At 40.0% G+C, this 19,228-nt stretch overlaps 1 long non-coding RNA gene across 2 annotated transcripts; it reads right to left on the bottom strand.

Annotated features, from left to right (window-relative positions):
• Positions 1-1,114: 1,114 nt before the first annotated feature.
• On the bottom strand, positions 1,115-12,317 carry LOC131381515 (uncharacterized). Of its 2 annotated transcripts, none has more exons than XR_009210314.1 (3): positions 10,634-12,317; positions 5,745-6,138; positions 1,115-1,228 (listed from the first exon to the last, which is right to left on the bottom strand). It is a non-coding gene; the product is annotated as an uncharacterized LOC131381515 (long non-coding RNA). The 2 variants fall into 2 exon arrangements; XR_009210315.1 differs by having other exon boundaries at positions 5,745-6,135.
• Between the last annotated feature and the right edge of the window lie 6,911 nt (positions 12,318-19,228).

Raw genomic sequence — 19,228 nt, 5'->3', positions numbered from 1 at the left:
GCTGCCTGGGGTGATGTTTCCTGTCACAGCTAATGCCAAAAGTGATAGCTCTACCTCCAGTGACCACTAAGGCAGGGCAGTCAGCAGGGAAGCCAGAGATACTGTTATAGAAGAATTTTAGACAAATTCATTTAACAGACTTTATTTGATCAAAGAACAACTCATGAATTGAGCAACACTCAGAACCAGAAGAGGTTTTAGGGAGCTCCACCCAGCAGTGTGAGCAGTAAGCTTTTATAGGGTGAACACAGAAGAAAAAAAGAAAAAATCATCTGATTGGCTTCGGCTAGGCATTTGCCTTTCGGGGCCATGGCGTATTGAGGCATCTGCCTTATTTGAGCATGATCTGATCAGTTGGCTCCCTGTGATTGGCTTGAGTGTCAGCTGTTTGTGATTGGTTAAAACTTAGCTACTTGCAAAGAAGAAAATATACTCCTAAGTTAGGTTTTGGCTTGTTTATGTACTAGATTAGGTTGCGGTTTGTTATGTAGGACCTCAAAGTATGAGACAGCCCCAGGCCAATTGTCTCCTGCTTATTTAATTTAACAACACCAAGATTGCAAATCTCTGAAAGTATGCCTAGGGTGCTGTCTCTAGGTTATGCTGAAGCTGCTGGTGCCTCATCTGTTAGTGGATGTCAAGCGTGGTGTTGCACTGTCTTCTCTAATTGCCAAAAGAGGAGTTAGCTTTGGCCTCATCATTGCAAGGAAAGAACTGAGGCTTGGAGGGCTGAATTGAAGATTAATCTGAATGACTAAAACTATGTTGTTTCCAAAATCACCCCGTTCCGCTTTGTAACAAACTTGTGTTTTCTCAGTTTCTCCCCAAAAGGAAAAGTTTCTCACCAGGAGTGTCGTGGTGCTTTGTGTATATAAATCCCTGCTGGGTCCATATCTATTCTCCACACATGCCTGGAGTCGAGGCTGAATCATTTATTATTTATTCCCCAGCATGATATAGCTTTATTGCTTATGTTCACTGGGGTTTGGGAAATAAAGACTCAGGAAGCAGAAACACACCAGCTACAAGAGTCTGACATTTGTTTATGAGCAGGACAGCCTTGACTTATTATTCTACTTCTTCTCTTGCGTCTCTGGGAACAGATCTAAGAAGTGGGCCCTTGTATACAGTCACTGAGACAGCTGTTCCCATGAAAATCAGGGCTCATGGAAGACATGCAAATGCTTCTCTGTCAGTCTTCAGCCTGCTTGCTTTGCCTTCTGCTTTCCTGGTGAGGATTAAAAGAGGATTTCAGAGCTCTCTTCCAATTTGATGCCATCATTTTGATGTCTATGCCACCCGTAATTCCAATTTCTAAACTTGAGAGCTGTACAGGCCTGTTACAAAGTGGTTACCTTCTAACCACTAACTTCCGAGAAAAAACTTGGATCACTGAGAGAACGAAGACAAATATAATTGAAGCCCAGGTAATTTTCCTGAGGCCTCATGATTTCTTTTTGCAGAGAAACCTATGATAGCTGGTGGCCACTAGGGGTCCCCAGCAGGCTTTTTTAATGAACCAGAGGCACCCGTGCTCCTCACCCCTCCCTTTCCTTCCCACAGATGCCAGGGGTAAAAACAACTTTAAGCTCTGACGTCAGCCAGCCAGGGGAGCCACCCTGTTGTGCCCATAGGTATAGCTAAGCTTCTGAGAACTGGGGCCTGGTGCTTTCCCTGCCAGCCCAATTTTCAGCTTAAATCATTGCCTTAATGTTATTTTAATGTGCTTGGGGTCCCTGGGGGACAGAGTGGGTGGCAGGGGAACAGCAGTTAATTTCCTTTGGAGTTTGGAATGTGCCTGACACCTCTCAAGTACTCGGGTGAATATGAGAGTCTGTAATCCTTGCAAGAGCAAGCAACTTTGGGGGCTTTCTTATTTGGCAAACTTCAAGGCAAAGTTAAATTTTTGATAGGGGAGAGGAAAAAAAAGGAAACATTTATTAGAAGTCTGATATATGCCATGGGCTTTACATTTATTATATTATTTAATCTTAAAAATAACCTCATCAAGTTGGAGTTATTGTTCTAAATGCTCATATTAGAAAGGAGACATTCAGATTAAACAATTTGCCTACTGTTTACAGCTGATAAATGACCCAGGTAAGACCACAGCAATGGTCAATTTGGATCCGCAATCCAGGCTATGCTCTCGGTATCCTTCAGCCTTATGGTTTTACTGTGAGGGCTCTAGCAAAGGAATCTACTCATTGTTTTACCTGAAGCTTTTAAAGTACATAACCAAATCCAAATCTATAAAGGTGAAATAGCACTTTTCTAGATAACAAAATTAAAGCCTGAATGTAATCAAGCAAATGCTTATTAGGGATATTTTGTCCACCAGGTGCTATGTCTAATGCAGGTTCTGTTGAGGGCCTCGTGCTTAATTCAGAGTAAGAACAAACAAACAAACAAAAAACACTATTGTTAGGGCAAACGTATTATTTTGACCAGAATGACATAGATTGGCTGTGTCCACATCAATTAAAGTGAGCAATTATCTGATGAATTGCTGCTGAAGAGAAACACGTGATTCTTTACCACATTACCAAAAGGGTAGATTGACAAATAAAGAAGAATGTATCAGGCTTGAAGGTTGGCCAAAAATTGCCAGTCAATACCCTGGAAGTTTAGCAATAGGGAAATATCATAAGGGTTTATTTTAATCAGCCCTGTCACAGTGCCCAACCCAGTGCCTGGTGTAGTGTAGGCTCTCCGTAAAGGCAGAACCAAGTTGAATGATGTTTTTAAAAATGTTTATAGGCCCACTGTGAACATCCCAGTCTCCCTTCAGCTGAAGTCATTTTATGTTAACTCAAAACAATCTGCCCTCCAAATGAAAGTGTAAAATAAGAAACCAAGGCTTAGCCGCTTCAAACACCAAAGCACCCTCTTCTCCTATACCTCCTAAGTGTGAGTAGAGTAAGGTGTTTGGCTATTATTAGTCTCCCAGTGCTTATGTATTTGCAGGAAATATGCCTCATCCTCAAGTATTACACCTTCTTCATAATCTAGTTTTATCATGTAGAAATTCCAAGGATTTATGAAGGTGAAATGACTCTGAAGTCCCTTGGATGAGGCTTATTAAGTGGCCCATTTCTTCTGAAATTCAGGGAGCTGAACTACAGGAAGAAGGATGGATGGTCAAAATACATAGTATGTAATTTTAAGTCACTTGCACATGACTAAAACCTTAACCATGGTCAACGTAGGAGAAAATGATAATGATGTAATTTATTTGTGCTCACGTTACCATCTTTCCACCCAACAGTGCCTTAAAATAGATACAACGGATAAACTAGTAGGATCCTTTGTAAAAACGTCAATGGCCACTTTCAAAGGAAAACAGAGTAAGGAGAGGAAAAAGAAGATCTGAAAAGGAACATTCAAAAGTGGGGTCTTAATTTCATCTGTGCTCATGGGAGACAGGGGGTGTCATCATTTGGTAGAGAAGATGTCTGAAAATTCAGACTCTTGAAAAGAACAATGTCAATCTATTCTCACTTTTAAAATTTGGAAAAGAGGAATGGTAATAACAACATTTACCATTTATTGAGCCCTTCTTATGTGCCAGGTTCTAACCTGAACTGAACTCTAAAATAATTTCTCTTGATCATTAGAAGTTTGATGTTATTATCCCGATGTGTATGAGGAAAAAACTTAAAGAAGTTAGTATCTGCCTACCCTCCTACAGCTCATGAGTTTTGATGGTTTCTTGAGTTGTTGGGAAGATTTGCTAATGCTGGTGGTCCTACTGTGCTTTTTCATTTTGGCATGTGGTTATGGGTTAAAAAGTGGTGGCCTTGGCTTAGGGTTAACAAAAGTAATATTAATAATAGTTGCAAGTTATTGAGTGTCCACTGTGAGCCAGTCTCTTCACACTTATCATCTCTTAATTTTCACCAAATTATCTGCAAGGTAAGTTTTATCTTTTCATTTTCACAGAGGAAAGATTCACTTGACTGAGGAAATCGAGGTTTATGTTGCAAGAAAGTGATGAAACCAGGATCAAAGCTGGCTTTGCCTGTGTTCTTTCCACCTTCCAGGCCCCGCTGTCCTGTGAGGATAATTAGCAAACGCAGACGTGCTCGCTCGCACAGAACACGCTCCCTCTGGTGGAAGTCAGAGAGGTACACAATGAGGCCCTTGTATGAGTCAACCCTTTCTGGGTTTCAGGAGAATCTGACCTTGTTTCTTACTTTGTCATCTCCTGTTCCTTAGCTAGAGACCTTAAATATGCATATTCTATTTGTGACTCTGTTTTTCTGTTTTGCTTATTATTATTAAAAATAGCTGACAAAACAAACAGTAGGGCAACTTACAAAATATGAATGAATGACACATACCCACAGTCTCTCCTTTTTTTGTTTTATTTTGTTTTCTTTCCCATTTTAGACACTTAGGGTGGTTAGCAAAATCTACCAGAATATATCTTACTTGTTTTCAAGATCTGTCAGAAAATTGTTATGTTGTCTTGGATCCTGAGCCTGCTGTTTAGCCCACACCCTTGTTTGGCATGAGGTGAGACTAGGAATAAGAGAATAAACAGTTGCTTGTATAACATTTTCATAGAGAGGAAGTTATTATATGACACCCAAGCAGAGAAACTCTTCTTCTTAATCCAGGGTGACTGAGGAGGCCAGAGCTCTCCTTTCTGCTCTGGAACCATGAGCCTGCATTCCCTCGCTGCCTTTGGCACCTTGGCTTTCTACCTTCATGTTCTGAATATGTTGTTTTTCTCTCCCATTATGCTGTAAACTTTGCGATAGTGGGGACCAAGTTCCCTAACTGTTTTTATCCTGTTTCTAGTAGTAACTGGTTTTCAGTCAGGCTTGGTGGAAACAAATATAAAGAAGATAAATAGATTGGATACGAGTTCAAGTACCTGACAAGGAATTTGGACATTATTTTATAGTCCAGTAGTTCTTAACCTTTTTTTTTCCCTAGGCCAGTGCCTGGGGATGTGATACACTCTGGCCAGTGATTATAATCCTCTTTTCTTGAGTGCATGTGAGTGTGTTTTCGGGGGAGGGGAGAAGGACAGACGCAGGCAGCCATCTAGTAAGAACTTCCAAAGAGAGGTATCTAGTTTTTGAAAAAAAAAAAAAAAAAAAAAAAGAAAAAAAATCCCTTCATGGCATGTGAAAACCATCCTTCCAGCCCCAACCAGGGCAGTGGAGAGTGAAGAGCCACTGAAGTTTTTGAGTGGGAACATATTTTCGATGCCATTGTTCAGGTGTACTGGGCTGGGAGTAGGCATGAACTCAGAGATAGGAGGAAACTGTAGTCCCTTTATTTTAACACTGTGAAAATCTGAGCTATATTGTGGATAAGGAGCTGAAGAGGAGAGGTGAATGTGAGACATACAATGAAGGAATAGTTGATAAGAGGAAGAAAGGAAGAATCATTACTACCTTTAGAGAATCTGAGCTTCCCTGATGGGGAAAGAGTGATTCCATTAACAGTTACAGGGTAGTAAAATGGAAAAGCCAGAGCAGAAAACGTTTTCACTTTCTTAAGTTGACATCAGTTAGAATTAACTCTTGTTTAACTTTCATATTTGTAAATAGTTTTGTAGTCAAGCATTCCTCCTTACAAATATTTATTTTGTTGGAGGATGTTTAGTTTGCTAGGTACAAATAATTTGATGGCACAACTGTTTTTGCACATTTCATCCTCTCTGAATTAAGACTCTTTATTTTTCATGAAATCTTTATTGATGCTAACATGTGAGAGTGAATACTTACAGAAATATGTGTGAGTGATGACAGTTTGAACAGATGGAATTTGTCAAATTCTCTTAAGTTCAGATTCATGTCTATAGATCAGTTTCTACAATCCAGATCATAGTCCTTTCTTTCATGGGGAAAATATCCCATGGCTTAATGGGGCAGATACTCTTCAGAGATAGCTGTCAAATCCTCTCCTTTCTTTATGCGTGTGCAGCTTTTTTCTAACAGGAGGTGGGTTCTATCTCTTTTTCTGAATCTTGACAGGCTTTGTGACAGGCTTTAACCAATAGGAGGTGGCAGAAGTGAAGCTCTGCTGCTTCAGGGCCTTGCCATTAAGAGGCTTGGCAGTGTCTGCTTTTGCTGTCTTGGATCTTGGCCTCGATGCCGTAAGGAACTCTAGGCCATCCTGCTGAAGAGGAAGGTCATGAGGTAAAGCTCTTGAAGATGAGAAATCATGGAGAAAGAGAAGGCATGTGAGGGAGAACCACAATGCCCCAGCTAAGAGCCAACACCACAACTGGAGACACGCTCAGCCCCTCCACCTGCTGAGTGCACCACACAGAGCAGACACGATCCAAGCAATAATAAATCACTGTTTGCATCATTAAGTGTTAGACTGTTTTGTACGTATTGGTTAACTTACCTACTTATCTACTTAAAATTCCTTTTTATCATGTAATGATTAAAAGAAAAAAATAAATGTAGGTAACAATGCATGATAATAAAACAAGCACTTATGTGAACTCCTCAAGTGAGAACTAGAATATTTACAAAACTATTGAAGCTAAACCTGTGGCCCAATCAGAGATAATCACCATCTTCAATTTGGCTATCCCCTTGCTTAAAAAAAAAAGCATCGTCATTTATCTGTCACCAGATAACATAGTAATTAATTGAAGCAGGAATCTTTGGAGAAAGCTGTGTTCTGAGCCCTATCTCTTTGCTAATCTCTGAAAGGGAGGATATATGGGGATTATAGCTCAACTTCAAGGCTTGAAAAAGAGATTTCAAGTGGATGACTCAGAGAGCTCTGTGTGTGCCCCCTGCCTCTGGGAGTTGAGTGGATGGAGATGGACTGGCTAACTGCTTTATTGGTGGCTAACTGCTTTCTTTGGTGGCATAGCCAGGAAAGTTTCTGTTGCTGAGGGATTAGCCTGCATTCCCAAGGTTTATCAAAGAAAAGTTAGTGCTAGAGTTTTTCATGGACCAGGGTCATTGAGAGAGAGAGAGAGAGAAGTTTTTAGTTGTGACCAGTATGAGCATCCAGAGAGCCAAAGAGACCCCAACAGCAAGAAACCAAGTTCTGAGGTTCTCAAGGGTTGGTGAAGGAAAATCAAATAATAACCCAGAAGAGAGACTCACAAGCTTAGTTAGAGTAACTGCAGGACAGAGGGCCCCAATGATACAAATCTCTGAAAAGCCCAGGAGAGCCCCCACAAGATAGTTTTCTTTAAACACCCGCCACGTCCAGAAGGCCCAAAGACAACTCACGATCATACTAGTCCAAGTCACACATTTCTTATACTCTTTCATCTCCTCTCTCTTTGAGCAGACCCTATTTCTGCTCAAAGTGTGGTACCAGGACCAGTAGTAAGAGCATCACTTTAGGGCTTGTTAAAAATGCTGAAACACAGGTCCCACCCAGATCTATTGAATCATCTGCATTTTAACAAGATCTCCAAGTGATCTGAATATGCATTAGGGTCTGAGAAGTATGGAAAACCCAAGTTGGTGTTCACAAATTGATAGAGGTGCGGTGGGGAAAGCTTCCTGGGAATAAGGAAAATCAACTGCCCTCTCCCACTTGAAATAGATGAAAGCCTTTCTCATTAAACAAATCTTAGAGAGAAAGTGGGCAATGAAAGTAAAGTTGCATTTCATTTACATCCCTCGTGTTGTGTGTGTTTTAAATATCAAGCACAGGCATTTGATAAAGGCTAGTTTATTTCTTCCCTTTTCGACTTTTATAATAGTTGTTTCTCAAACTGTAGTCTGCTTCAGAATCTCCTGGGCTGCCTGAGCTTCAGAGCTAATGACTCGGACTTTGGACTCCACCTGTTTTGGTTTATTTTTGTTTTTTTTTTTTGTAGCTAAAGAGTCATGCTCTGTAACCTAGGCTGGTATGTAGTGGCATGATCTTGGCTCACTGCAGCCTTAAACTCCTGGGTTTAAGCAATCCTCCTGCCTAGGCCTCTCAAAGTGCTGGGATTATAGGCATGAGCTGCTACTCCAGGCCTCATCTGCAGTTTCTATAAGCATCCTAGGTAATTCTTAAATACACCAACACTTAAGATGACTGATCTAGCACTTGCTGGGTCCTTAGACTTTGCCCTGTGGCTACCATTTCTTTCTCACCCCAGTGTTCCTGTATTATTACTCTAAAGCTTGTCATATCAAAACCATGGGGGAGGGGAGAACCAGCAATGAGAGGAAGGGAGGGTTAATTCCATACTGTTGCTGAATGAAGACCATTACCCTCAATCTTTTCCCGGCTTCTGCTCTCTTGCTTTGTGTATACATAATCCCATCTTTCTGTCCTAGCCCACCTGATTTCCCTGTCTCCTAACCCTCTGATAGCCTTAACACACACTAGGAAGCACAACCTGAAAATGGGGTAAATCCACTTGCCCTGCAGCACTTCTGGGGAGTGGGAGGACCAGCTCTCCCTGCCAGGGCTGTATTTGTAGGTGGAGGTTTGCTCTGAAGCCCAGGTTGGAATGCCAAATGAATTTTGTTACAGAACGTAATGGAGTGTTCTTACTTACACTTTAGATTAGAACTGTGAACTGGTCTGAGAAAAAGGCCAATATTAGCAAGGGTTTTTAGTGAAAAATCTATCAATTTGACTTACAAATTTGGGAGACTTTAACCCATTTTCAAACAGGCGACTGCTTCTGATACTGTGCCAAAGCTTGCAGAAGTTAAGGTGAATCTGTTCATTCACAGCCTCCTTGGGACATGATAACGTCTTTCTAAACAAAAGAAGCTTAGACACATCTCAGTAACACCTGCAGATGCCTCAGTCATTGGCACATGGCCACTCTGAATATGATATGGCATTAAATTCACCAGAAAGACCAGCTTGTCGTAAAAAGTATATTTGTGGTTCTGAATGCAACTATCATTTGTAAAAAGGGTTCCAGAATCAAATGTCTAATCATTTCTTTTTGTTTAAGATAGGCTTTGTGATATTTCTTAGGCTGTAGGGGAGGTGGAAGGCTGAAGGCTGCAGGAAGGTAATGGGCATGTGGAGAGCCCTGCTGGGGCTCTGTCTGAGCTCCTCCTGGGAATAGCTTCCCTAGAGAATGGAACTCCATGGCCTCCACATTTCTGAGGGATTACCACAAACCTGGTTGCTGTCAGGAACAAAGCAAAAGGCAGAGTGATCCCAAAGCCCTCTTGCCCAGAATGTCCTGCTGCTGACATGAAATGCAACTTACAGAGGAGGGAAATGTCATTTTCACACACTTAACCACAGGTGTACAGAGGGCTCCTTGGTGTCTTTCTTATCTTTTCTGTGAGCACCTCACATCCACAGGGAGAGAAGCCAATTCTCTCTAACAGCCTTGGAAAAATACTTGCTCACCAGTGAAGGTTATGTGATTCCTACATACAGTTTTATATAGAATTTGGAAAGAAGCAATTTGGAAGCCTTGATCTGGGAAACTAATGTTTCTCATATAAAATAGAGTCATGTATATTGCATTTTGATAAAATAATGTGTTATGTGGATAAATGTAACATTATGCTTGAATATTTATAAAATATTTCTTCTCTAAAGCAATGTGGTTTAGTGAAAGAAACACGCATGTTAGAATGAGTCAGAGATACGTACAAATTCTGATTTGCCTACTAGGGAGTTCAGTGTTTTGGGGCAAATCATTTGCAGTCTATCAGAAGTTTTCATCTACAAAATAGAAATAGTAATAGCAATCTCACAGGGCCATTGTGGGATTAAATAATATAACAACATTTAGCATATACCTGCACATAACAAAGACCCAATAATATTTAAGACATTTCCAGTCAAATTCCATTTTCATATATACAGTAAGTTAAAAGCATCTTCTTGTTAACAAAATCAATTAATTGTGATCAAAGTATTAGGAATGTTTAAAGTATAGAATTTTATTTAATTTTTTAAAAAATGGAGTCAGGGTCTCACTCTGTTGCCCAGGCTGGGGTGAAGTGGCACAATCATAGCTCACTGCAGCCTCCAGTTCCTGGTCTCAAGCAATCCTCCCACCGCAGCCTCCAGAGTAGCTGGAACTACAAGAGTTCACCACCAAGTCTGGCTAATTTTAAAATTCTTTTTATAGAGATAAGGTCTCACTAAGGTTCCCAGGTTGCCCTTGAATTCCTGGACTCAAGTGATCCTCCCACTTCAATCTCCCAAACTGTTGGAATTACAAGTGTAAGCTGTCACATCCAGCCCAGAATTTATTTATGATGGTGACCTATTCTATGGGCTAATGGAATGTATTTATTTTATATTTTGTATTTAATTAGGTTTCTTGATTGATTACCCATCATGGATTGAAAAGTTATGTCAAGACCTAAAGGAATAAGGAAATCTCCATGAACCATATATGAGTCTAAAAAATAATGTAATGATAGTGAAGAGTAAAAGATACTAGATTGAATGAAAAGTTGATTACTTGATTGCTTCCAAGCTTCCTTTTTTTCCTGAACCTCAAATAAAGCTAAATTTCATTGTTTTTATTTTAAGTTCTCAGGGAAATAGGAAAAAAATTCACAACATGAGGGAAATTGTAAGACATAGGAAATGATAGAGTGCTTTATACCCAGGCCTGCGAAGCCTGACTCCCCTGATGAGATGGTAAGTAGAAACCTCATTGTATTTTCCCCTCTACTTTTAGTTTTGAGGGTATTTTGAAACTTACCAAATGTTCTTATGTCTCTATTTTGTCAACGGATGACCACCTTTGATAATGATTCTTCACTCTGGTCATACTTCAGAAGATGCCAACAGGACAACAAAGCAGCAGGTGCCCTGCCTCAGGTGGACAGCCTCCAGTCTTGGTGATGAGTATACATTGTGTCATCTTCCACATATCCATATAAATCTCATACATATTCATTTTTACTTTAAAATATTTATATTTGTATGTTGAAATATGTTTACTTAAGAAGAACATATTAAGTGCCTATGTGTGGCTTTGTATTATGCCAGCTTCACTAAACTGGAAGTATGTTTTCCAGAATTCACTTTCCTGTATGTTTCAGGGTAAGGGTTGTCCACAAGAAAAATTCTCATAAGATTTGGGAAACAGAGAAGAAGCACAGCCATTTTTGTATGCTCTGAAATTTGGTGCATGGTGCCAGTCATGACGGCAGCCTGTGCATGCTGTCACTGATCTGCTTGGCCTACCTGGGTGGCCAGGTGGACAGCACCTGGGTCTGCAGCTTCTCCAGTTCTTGCTGGATTGTCTGCTCTGGCCACTCTGTTTCCTAGCTCTATGTCAATGGGGATTAGCTTCTCTTGCAGGTTACCTGTGTTGTCGAGGTTGGAGGTAGTGAGAGACAGATATTGGTTCCAGTCTATCCTTGCTCTCTCCCACTTTGCATCCAGCTGTTCTTCCCAACTAGTGTTCCAGCTTGCATATTGCAATCTCAGGCCCCACCTCAGACGCAGAGGAAAGATCTAGCTACTTTATTTTACATTACTCATAGTAGTACTACTTCTCTGGTTGACCCCTGACTGATACAGCCTATATATGTCAGACACTGTGCTGGGTTTGGAGATAGCAATGGTGAGCCAGTTCAGTATTGACCTTTTTTATAGAGCTTAAAGTCTAACTTAGGATATTATTATTACAATACAAAAGAAATAACACATGTTTTTTTAATTTTCAGTCAAGCTGAGGGTATTTAATAATGCTTTCATTTTTATAGCCCTTTTTTACTCTTCAAAGAGCTTTCTTGTTATTTACTCACTGTCACATCTTTACAGCTGTGGAGAAGACTAAGCAGAGATTTAAGAACACTCCTATCCCAAGGTTGCACAATTTTAAGTGGCAGAAATGTAGTCTTCTGATTCATATTCCAGTGCTTGTCTTAATGTGAAAGTTATGAAAATAAATCAAATTTCATACTTCCATGGAGCAAATGTTACTATCAGATCAGTTGTGTCTACATTTCACCAAAATATTTACCAATCCAGAAAAAAAAAAGCCAATATGAGATACTCGGCACCATGTAGGAAACCACATTGGATTTCTCAGTTTTCAAACAATTATCCTGACGTCAGAAGATGTGACCCTAGAAATATGAAAAAAATAAAATGTCAGTTGTCTCCGGTTCCTTTCCTTTGATGCTAAGCTTCATATAATAGGCATCTACAGGTTTCACTTTTAGACTGCGTTCTTCCACAGAGTGGCAGGAGAGATGCTGAAATTTGTGCCAATATTTCACTGGAGGTGATCATTTTCAATCTATGTACATAGGGACACAGCTGGAGTGACAGACACTTCTGCCAATTATGCCACCTAGATGGATTTTGACAAAAAAATGACAGTCATGACAGCATTTCCTCCAGAGCCTAAAAACTGTGAGTGGGTCAGAAGAGTTATCCAGTTGGCTCTAGATTCTGTCTCCTAAGCAACCAAAGGCAGGGTTGTTCCCCTCTGTGATGTCATTCCCTGAGGGTCAGAGTATGTGTCTATCATCCTTAATGTGGTTTTAAAGACATTTTATTATAAAGTTAATATATGCTGGTTTGTAAAATTAAACCCTGTATAAGGTTGTGGAGAAAAAAGTATCTCCTGTGTCCCCTCCCCTATTTCTACTTCCCAGAGTTAGTCATTCTCAAAAATGTATATATATATACACACACACATTTCCAGACATTTTAAAGCCTATTTATTCATTCAACAAGCATTTACAGAGTGCCTACTAACTACCGGGCAGTACTCGTGGTATTGGAGTTATAGCAGAGAGAACAAAACAGACAAAAGTTTATTTGGTTCCTGGCAACATGTACATATTCGTTTTCATTTAGTCCCTGGCAACACATACATGTTTGTTAGCCAATATAACTCAACACCTATAACAAATAGACCCCAACTATTTAATAGCTCCAAATTATAGAAATTTATTTCTTGTGAATGTAACATGATTGGGCCATGAACAGTCAAGCAGGAACTCAGGAAGATAGAGGCACTATATCATCTTTAAGAGATGGATTCCAAGCTTTTGGAATAGTGATCTCTATTTTGGTCAGATGAGAGGGGTTGTGGAGGAGAACATGGGGGATAATTTTTATGAGCTAGATTTGGGGGTTAGAACACCACACATTCACTCCACATTTAATTGGCTAGAACTCCATGATCTCAATACACCATTTATGTTTGACCTTGGGCAAACTATTGAATATTTCTGTGCCTTAGATTACTCATCTGTAAAGTGCAGATAATAAGAATTTGTTCTTTGTAGGGCTGTTATATGGATTAAATGATATAATACATATAAAGCCTTTTGAACAGCTCCTCCCACAATGTAAAAACAATGAACATTGGCTGGGGAATGTAGTCTTCTATTTGTGTGCTGGGAAAAAGAAGGGAAGATCATTTAAGGAAAAGGTAGTTGTTTCTGCTCAATAGATCTAAACTTATTCCTTTGCACAAGTAGGATCAAATTTTAACTACTCTTCTGAAACAGTGTTTAATATATTCCAAATAGTTTTCTATGTTGGAACTATAACTCAACCTATCATTTTTAACAACTATTTAGTATTTGCTTCCATTCTGTATGGATGTAACATAATATATTTAACTGTATTGATTGACATTTAGGTAGTTTCTAGTTTTTATATTACAAACAAAGCTTTAATTATTCTCATTCACAGACAGTGGTGCATATCTACACTGTATGCTGAAAATTCTTGGAAGTGAAATTCCTAACTTGCACTATTGTTAAAACTTTAGAGCAATTAAATTTAGCAGAGTTTATTGAGCAAAGAACAATTCTCAAACTGGGCAGCACTGAGAACCAGAAGTTCAGAGAACTCTGCTCAGCAAGGAGGTCAGGGAACATTTATAGAAAGAAAAAGAAGGTACCCAAACAGCTTGCTTAGCTGCAGCTGGGTGCTTGCCTTATTTGGACATGGTCTGATGCTCTGGTAGCCTATGACTGGCTGAAGCTCAGCTACTGTGATTGGCTGAGATTCAGTCTCTTGTTACTTGTAATAATTCCTGAGTTAGACTTTCAGTTTGTTTAGGTGCTAAGTTAGGTAGCAGTTTGTTCTGTAGGAACTTAAGGTACTAGGCATTCTCACGCCAAATTTGTTTAACTTAACACCATATGACAATTAATAAAAACATTTGGCTACCAAATGCAAGAAAATTACTCTAGTCTTTTGTGAGGTCTTATTGATGAATTACAAGTCCAGACTTATCATTATTACATTATCTATTTTAAGGCAAAATGGGGGAATATTAAAACTGTTTAAAATTTTTGTATCAGGGCAAAATAGTTCAATTTCTAAGGGAATAATATTAATAATAGCTGTCATTTATTGAATGCCCATTGTATTTCTAATTCTTTTAGAAATCTCCTAAAAGATTTAACAGATAATAAAACTAAGGATCTTATAATTTAAGTAGATTGTCTCAAGTCACATAGGAAGTTTATGGTAGAATTGCTAGTTGGACGTAGTTGTGCCTAATTCCAAAAACCTTTTTCTATGTGAGTCAGTCTCCTAAAGAGAAAACTAATGCTCCTCAGGACTCATTCTGCCATGAAATGGGAATACAGCTTGAATTGGCCAGGTTTTAACTGCAGTACCACCCCCACCTTGCACCTAGGTGTGGAAAGTTCCTACCTATCCCTCAGTCTTCAGTTCACCTTACCTTACCAGTTCACCGAGAGCTGGGAGGACCCCTGCTCGGTCAGCACCCAGCACCTGGGTACTGACCCGCTTGCAGCATCTTCCCCACCCTACTCAGATTGCCACTTCCTTAGTTTCATCCACGCAGGCTTCTCTAGGTGTGGTCTGTAGAGAACCATATGGAAATCATCTGGTATACTGGTTTAAAATATGCTCTGGGGGTTGGATTCAGTAATCTGCATTTTAAATAAGCTCCCCAGGTATTTTTATGTACAATGATTTCAGAACCATTTTCCTTAGCTTTTCAAGGAAGAGAGACTGTCTTATTCATTGTTATTTCCAGGGGTTCTGATATTTTATGTGCTCATTAAATATTTCTTTAGAAAAACTAATGAACCAGGATGTAGTTCCTGAACAAAATCTGGCCTATCTCAGTAGCCTTGGCTCTGAGCACATGCTTAGTACATCGTAGGAATTCAATAAGTGTTTGATAAAAGGAGTTTTAAATGGATGAATAAATGGCAAGGAATTATTCATTTTGGACTGATTCTGTTACTTTGAGCAATTCATAAAACCTCTCTGAACCTGAATTTCCACATTAAATAGATGAGATAATAAGACTCATTCCCATATCTCACAACTCATTGTGGATACGAAATCCTTAAATGAAATTATTTGTATAAACCACTTAACATGATGACTGGCATAGAGCAACTGCTGAATTAAATGGTGTCCATTATAACAATAATAATGCCTGTAAAAATGCTCCATAAATCTCCATGCAGATATCAAGCACTACAAACACTATGATTATTTCCATTATGTACTTTAATCAAGCTGACAATTGTGCTTTGCTTGCCTATTAAATAGGTGGTTTCTAGGAATACCAGCAGGAGGTGTTTGATATGCAAAGGGTTCAGAGAAATGCAGGAGGTTAAGTTGCAGCCCCTACTACTTGCTTTCTGTGTGGTCCAGCAGAAAATTTGGGCCAGGACCATATCTAGACTGATTGACTGACTCACAGAGGCGATGGCATCCTTCCTTGAGGAAGCGGCTGTCTTCTTAGCCAGCTCTTCTGGAGGACCATAAAAGGCACTCCTGGTCAGGTTGGGAAGAGAAGGAGCTGATGAGAGCACACAGGCCTGATGAGTAATCTCCAAGTATTTCTTGCCCTACCGTGAAAATAAAAGAGAAATTTCACATGAAGAAGTCAATTTCAGGCCCTGGTTTCTGATATTTTGCCAGCATAAGGGTTTTATCATCCTTCCACTGACAAATCACATTTTGATCCACTTCAAAGGGCTTTTCCATTAAAGTGACAAATAGCCAGAGCTTAAGGGAGCCCTCCTGTCTGCCACACATTTGCAAAGCTGCTCTATGGGTCTCCATGGAAGATCTCAGGTTTAATGGATTTTTTTTTAGTAAACTACATGTTTTGAGGCTAGTGCTTAGAAGTTTTGGATGATGACAAAATTGTCTGAAGGAAGGAATTGGCAGTGGACATATTTCAGCTGTAAGTGGAATCCTGTAGTTGAGCAGATACTTCCCAAGAAAATTCATGGGAAAAAAATGACCATCTAAAGGAAGAAAATCAATCACAAAACTAAGCATATTCTGTAAATCATACAACATGACTATCAAAGAAGCAAATACTAGTTAATGTATCATATGTATTTCAGGACACCCACTAATCCACACAATTTTCAGGGGAAATTTTTTCTGTAAAATCTCTACAGTTTACTGTCATGCTCTATGTTGAGTGACACTGTTCCACAGGTTAAGTACAATTGGAGGAGAAATGGGCACCATGTTCCAGAAAGCTGTTTGTGTAGGCTGACCAGGGACCTACTACAGGTGTGGACTGGCTCAAGGTGATGAGCTAGTCAGTTGGATGTGCAAATAGAAGGAAGTTGCAACTGGTGTTCAGCACAGCAAATTAATCTGAGCGTGGTGTGGCCATGTTGGCCACATGCAAACTCCAGGCAGAAGATGCCTGGCTGCTAGGAGAACTTGAAGCAGGTATGCAGGGAGGTCACAGTGACCCCAAGAAGCTGACAGAGAGTAACCTTTGTTCCTTATGGCTTCCCACTTCTGGATCTTGGAGGCTAGTCTGTTCTTTGCCCTTGTTCTGAGGTTGCTCCAAGATTCCACTCTGTATAAAATTCCCTCTTGCTTGTTCAGATAAGTTTTTGTTCTTCTCAACCAAAAGAAATCTAATGAGAGCTCTTCAATCTCACTGACTTCCCTAACCCCACCTCATGCTTTTCTCCCCTTTGCTCTCTGTCCTTTTTCTCTGGTTGGAACAAGTTGAGCTCTTGCTTTCTTCCAGTCATTTGCATTTTTATTCTCAATACCTGGAATACCTTTCTCCCAGCTCTTTGTACATGGGATTCATTCTTCTCCCTGCATCTCAGCTCTAACCTCCCCTCCTCAGAGAGGCCTTGCCTGACCACTCACTGTACATGTTTATTCCCCAGTTATATTCAGTCTCCTCATGCTGTTTATTTCCCTCATAGCCTGAATCACAATGGCTCTAATTTGTTCTTTCCCATGGTCTGTCTCACTAGAATGTAAGCTCTACAAAGACAGGGTGCTTGTCTGGCTGCAATTTCTTCTCTAATCAAGATGTTGTTAAGGATGTCATTCATTGCATTATACAAAGCCTTCTTTATTTCTTTCTGGATTTTTTTTTTTTTTTTGACGGAGTTTCGCTCTTGTCACCCAGGTTGGAGTGCAATGGTGCGATCTTGGCTCATTGCAACCTCTACCTCCCGGGTTCAAGTGATCTCCTGCCTCAGCCTCCTGAGTAGCTGGGATTACAGGCACCCACCACCACACCTGGCTAATTTTTGTATTTTTAATAGAGATGAGGTTTCACCATGTTGACCAGACTGGTCTTGAACTCCTGACCTCAGGTGACCCACCCGGCTCGGGCTTCCAGAGTGCTAGGATTACAGATGAGAGCCACCATGCCTGGCCCATTCACTGCAATTTCTTAGTGCTTGTCAGAAGCATTCAATAAATATTTGTTGAATAAATTGTTGAATGAATGGGATCCTGATAAATTTCTTAGTTCCAGATGCTGCTGAGGAGAGGCCTTGGTACTTGTGTACTGTGGGATAATTCTGTGCCCTTGTATTGAACTCCTTCTTCTAAGCAAGTTTGAATGGGAGTTCTATAAAATCAAACATGTTTTGATAATTTTTCCCACTAATTTATATATAACTATGAGAGAAACGTTTAATAAATATATAAATATTTGCCCAAATGAACACTGTTGCATATACAAAGATATGGCACTATCAAATACAGCCATTGGAGGCAGGCAGTTTTCCCAAGTGGAAGCTAACAATTGCTCATTGGATGATATACAAAATTCCTAATTAGGCATATGAAAAATGGTGCTGTTGTTTCAACCTTCAGTTTGTTTGAAAGTTCAGTGCACAAAATCATATACCCCCAATGCTGTGTATGTCAAGTTAACCTGACAGAGAGCTATTCTGTTTGTGCCAATTTTATGCTTGAATTTCCTCTAAACAGCAGATTTGTCTAGAAAACATCTCCTATCTGTATGTATGCAGAAAAGCTGTACTCACTGAGATGTCTAGATTTATTGTTGATGCATTATTATGGTCTTGAACTCCTGGGCTCAAGTGATCCTCCTACCTCGGCCTCCCAAAGTGCTGAGATTACAGGCATGAGCCACCATGCCTGGGCAATTTTTTTTTTTTTTGCTTATGAATTCACCTTATTTTATATATAAGGCAAATGATACAATTTTGCACTTCATGTTTTAACAATCTATTTATTTACTGTATTGAATTTGAGCTGGACATATGGGATTGCCCATTTTACAAGTAAAGCTCAAGAAGCTAAATGCTTTCCAGAGTTTACAATGAGTGAGGGGCAAACACTGGGATGAGGGCCTCCAACCATCCAACCATCCAACCATCTCATCAAAAGAGTAATTAAAAATTATTCATGCAGGATTTGCAAAGAAAATAGAAAAACTGGGTTCTGCGCCCTTAATCCAACACCTTCCTAAAGGATGTAAAAGAGTTGAGGTTGAAGAAAGAGAATGAGAAAGTATCTTTGTGGAAAGTTGTTGGAGGCCTGTGGCATTTTCCTTCCCCTTCCCTTCAGGGATGTAGGTAGTGAAGTGCTTTCTTTTCACCTCAAGTCTAATGAGAATACTTTTGAAGGGGCTGAATTCAAGTTTGCTACATGTCTCCTAGAATTTGAGGATACACAGGAGACTGGTGGTTGACTTGCACTGAAGAAAAACAAAGGCAGATATATCAGGAATTGCTTATGATGGCAGAGTGAGGACAGTGGGCAACGCTGGAGCGTGGATTGATGTGGGAAGAATGTATGAGCTCCTGCTGGCCAGGTGGCTGCCACAGAAGGCAGCCAGGTGAAAGCTATATGAAAAACTCTTCCCAAGAGGGAAGCCTGCCAGGATGGGAGACCAAAGCAGTAGGAAGCTATGGGTCTACACTAGGGCAAGGAGGTAGGAAGTAGAGGATACAGAAAGGTTAGCTGGAGGATGTATCACCCTCGAGGAAATGGTGCAGTTTAGTGTTCAGCTCTAATGATCCACTGTGGTCAGAAAGCACCAATGTTAGACCACAACAGAAGTACTCTAGCAAGA

The sequence above is a fragment of the Hylobates moloch genome, unplaced genomic scaffold (genome assembly GCF_009828535.3).
Source record: "Hylobates moloch isolate HMO894 unplaced genomic scaffold, HMol_V3 SCAFFOLD_2, whole genome shotgun sequence".
NCBI classification, from domain to species: Eukaryota; Metazoa; Chordata; class Mammalia; order Primates; family Hylobatidae; genus Hylobates; species Hylobates moloch.
Note: the sequence above shows the minus strand (reverse complement) of the source record. Positions and strands in the feature narration are given on the sequence as shown.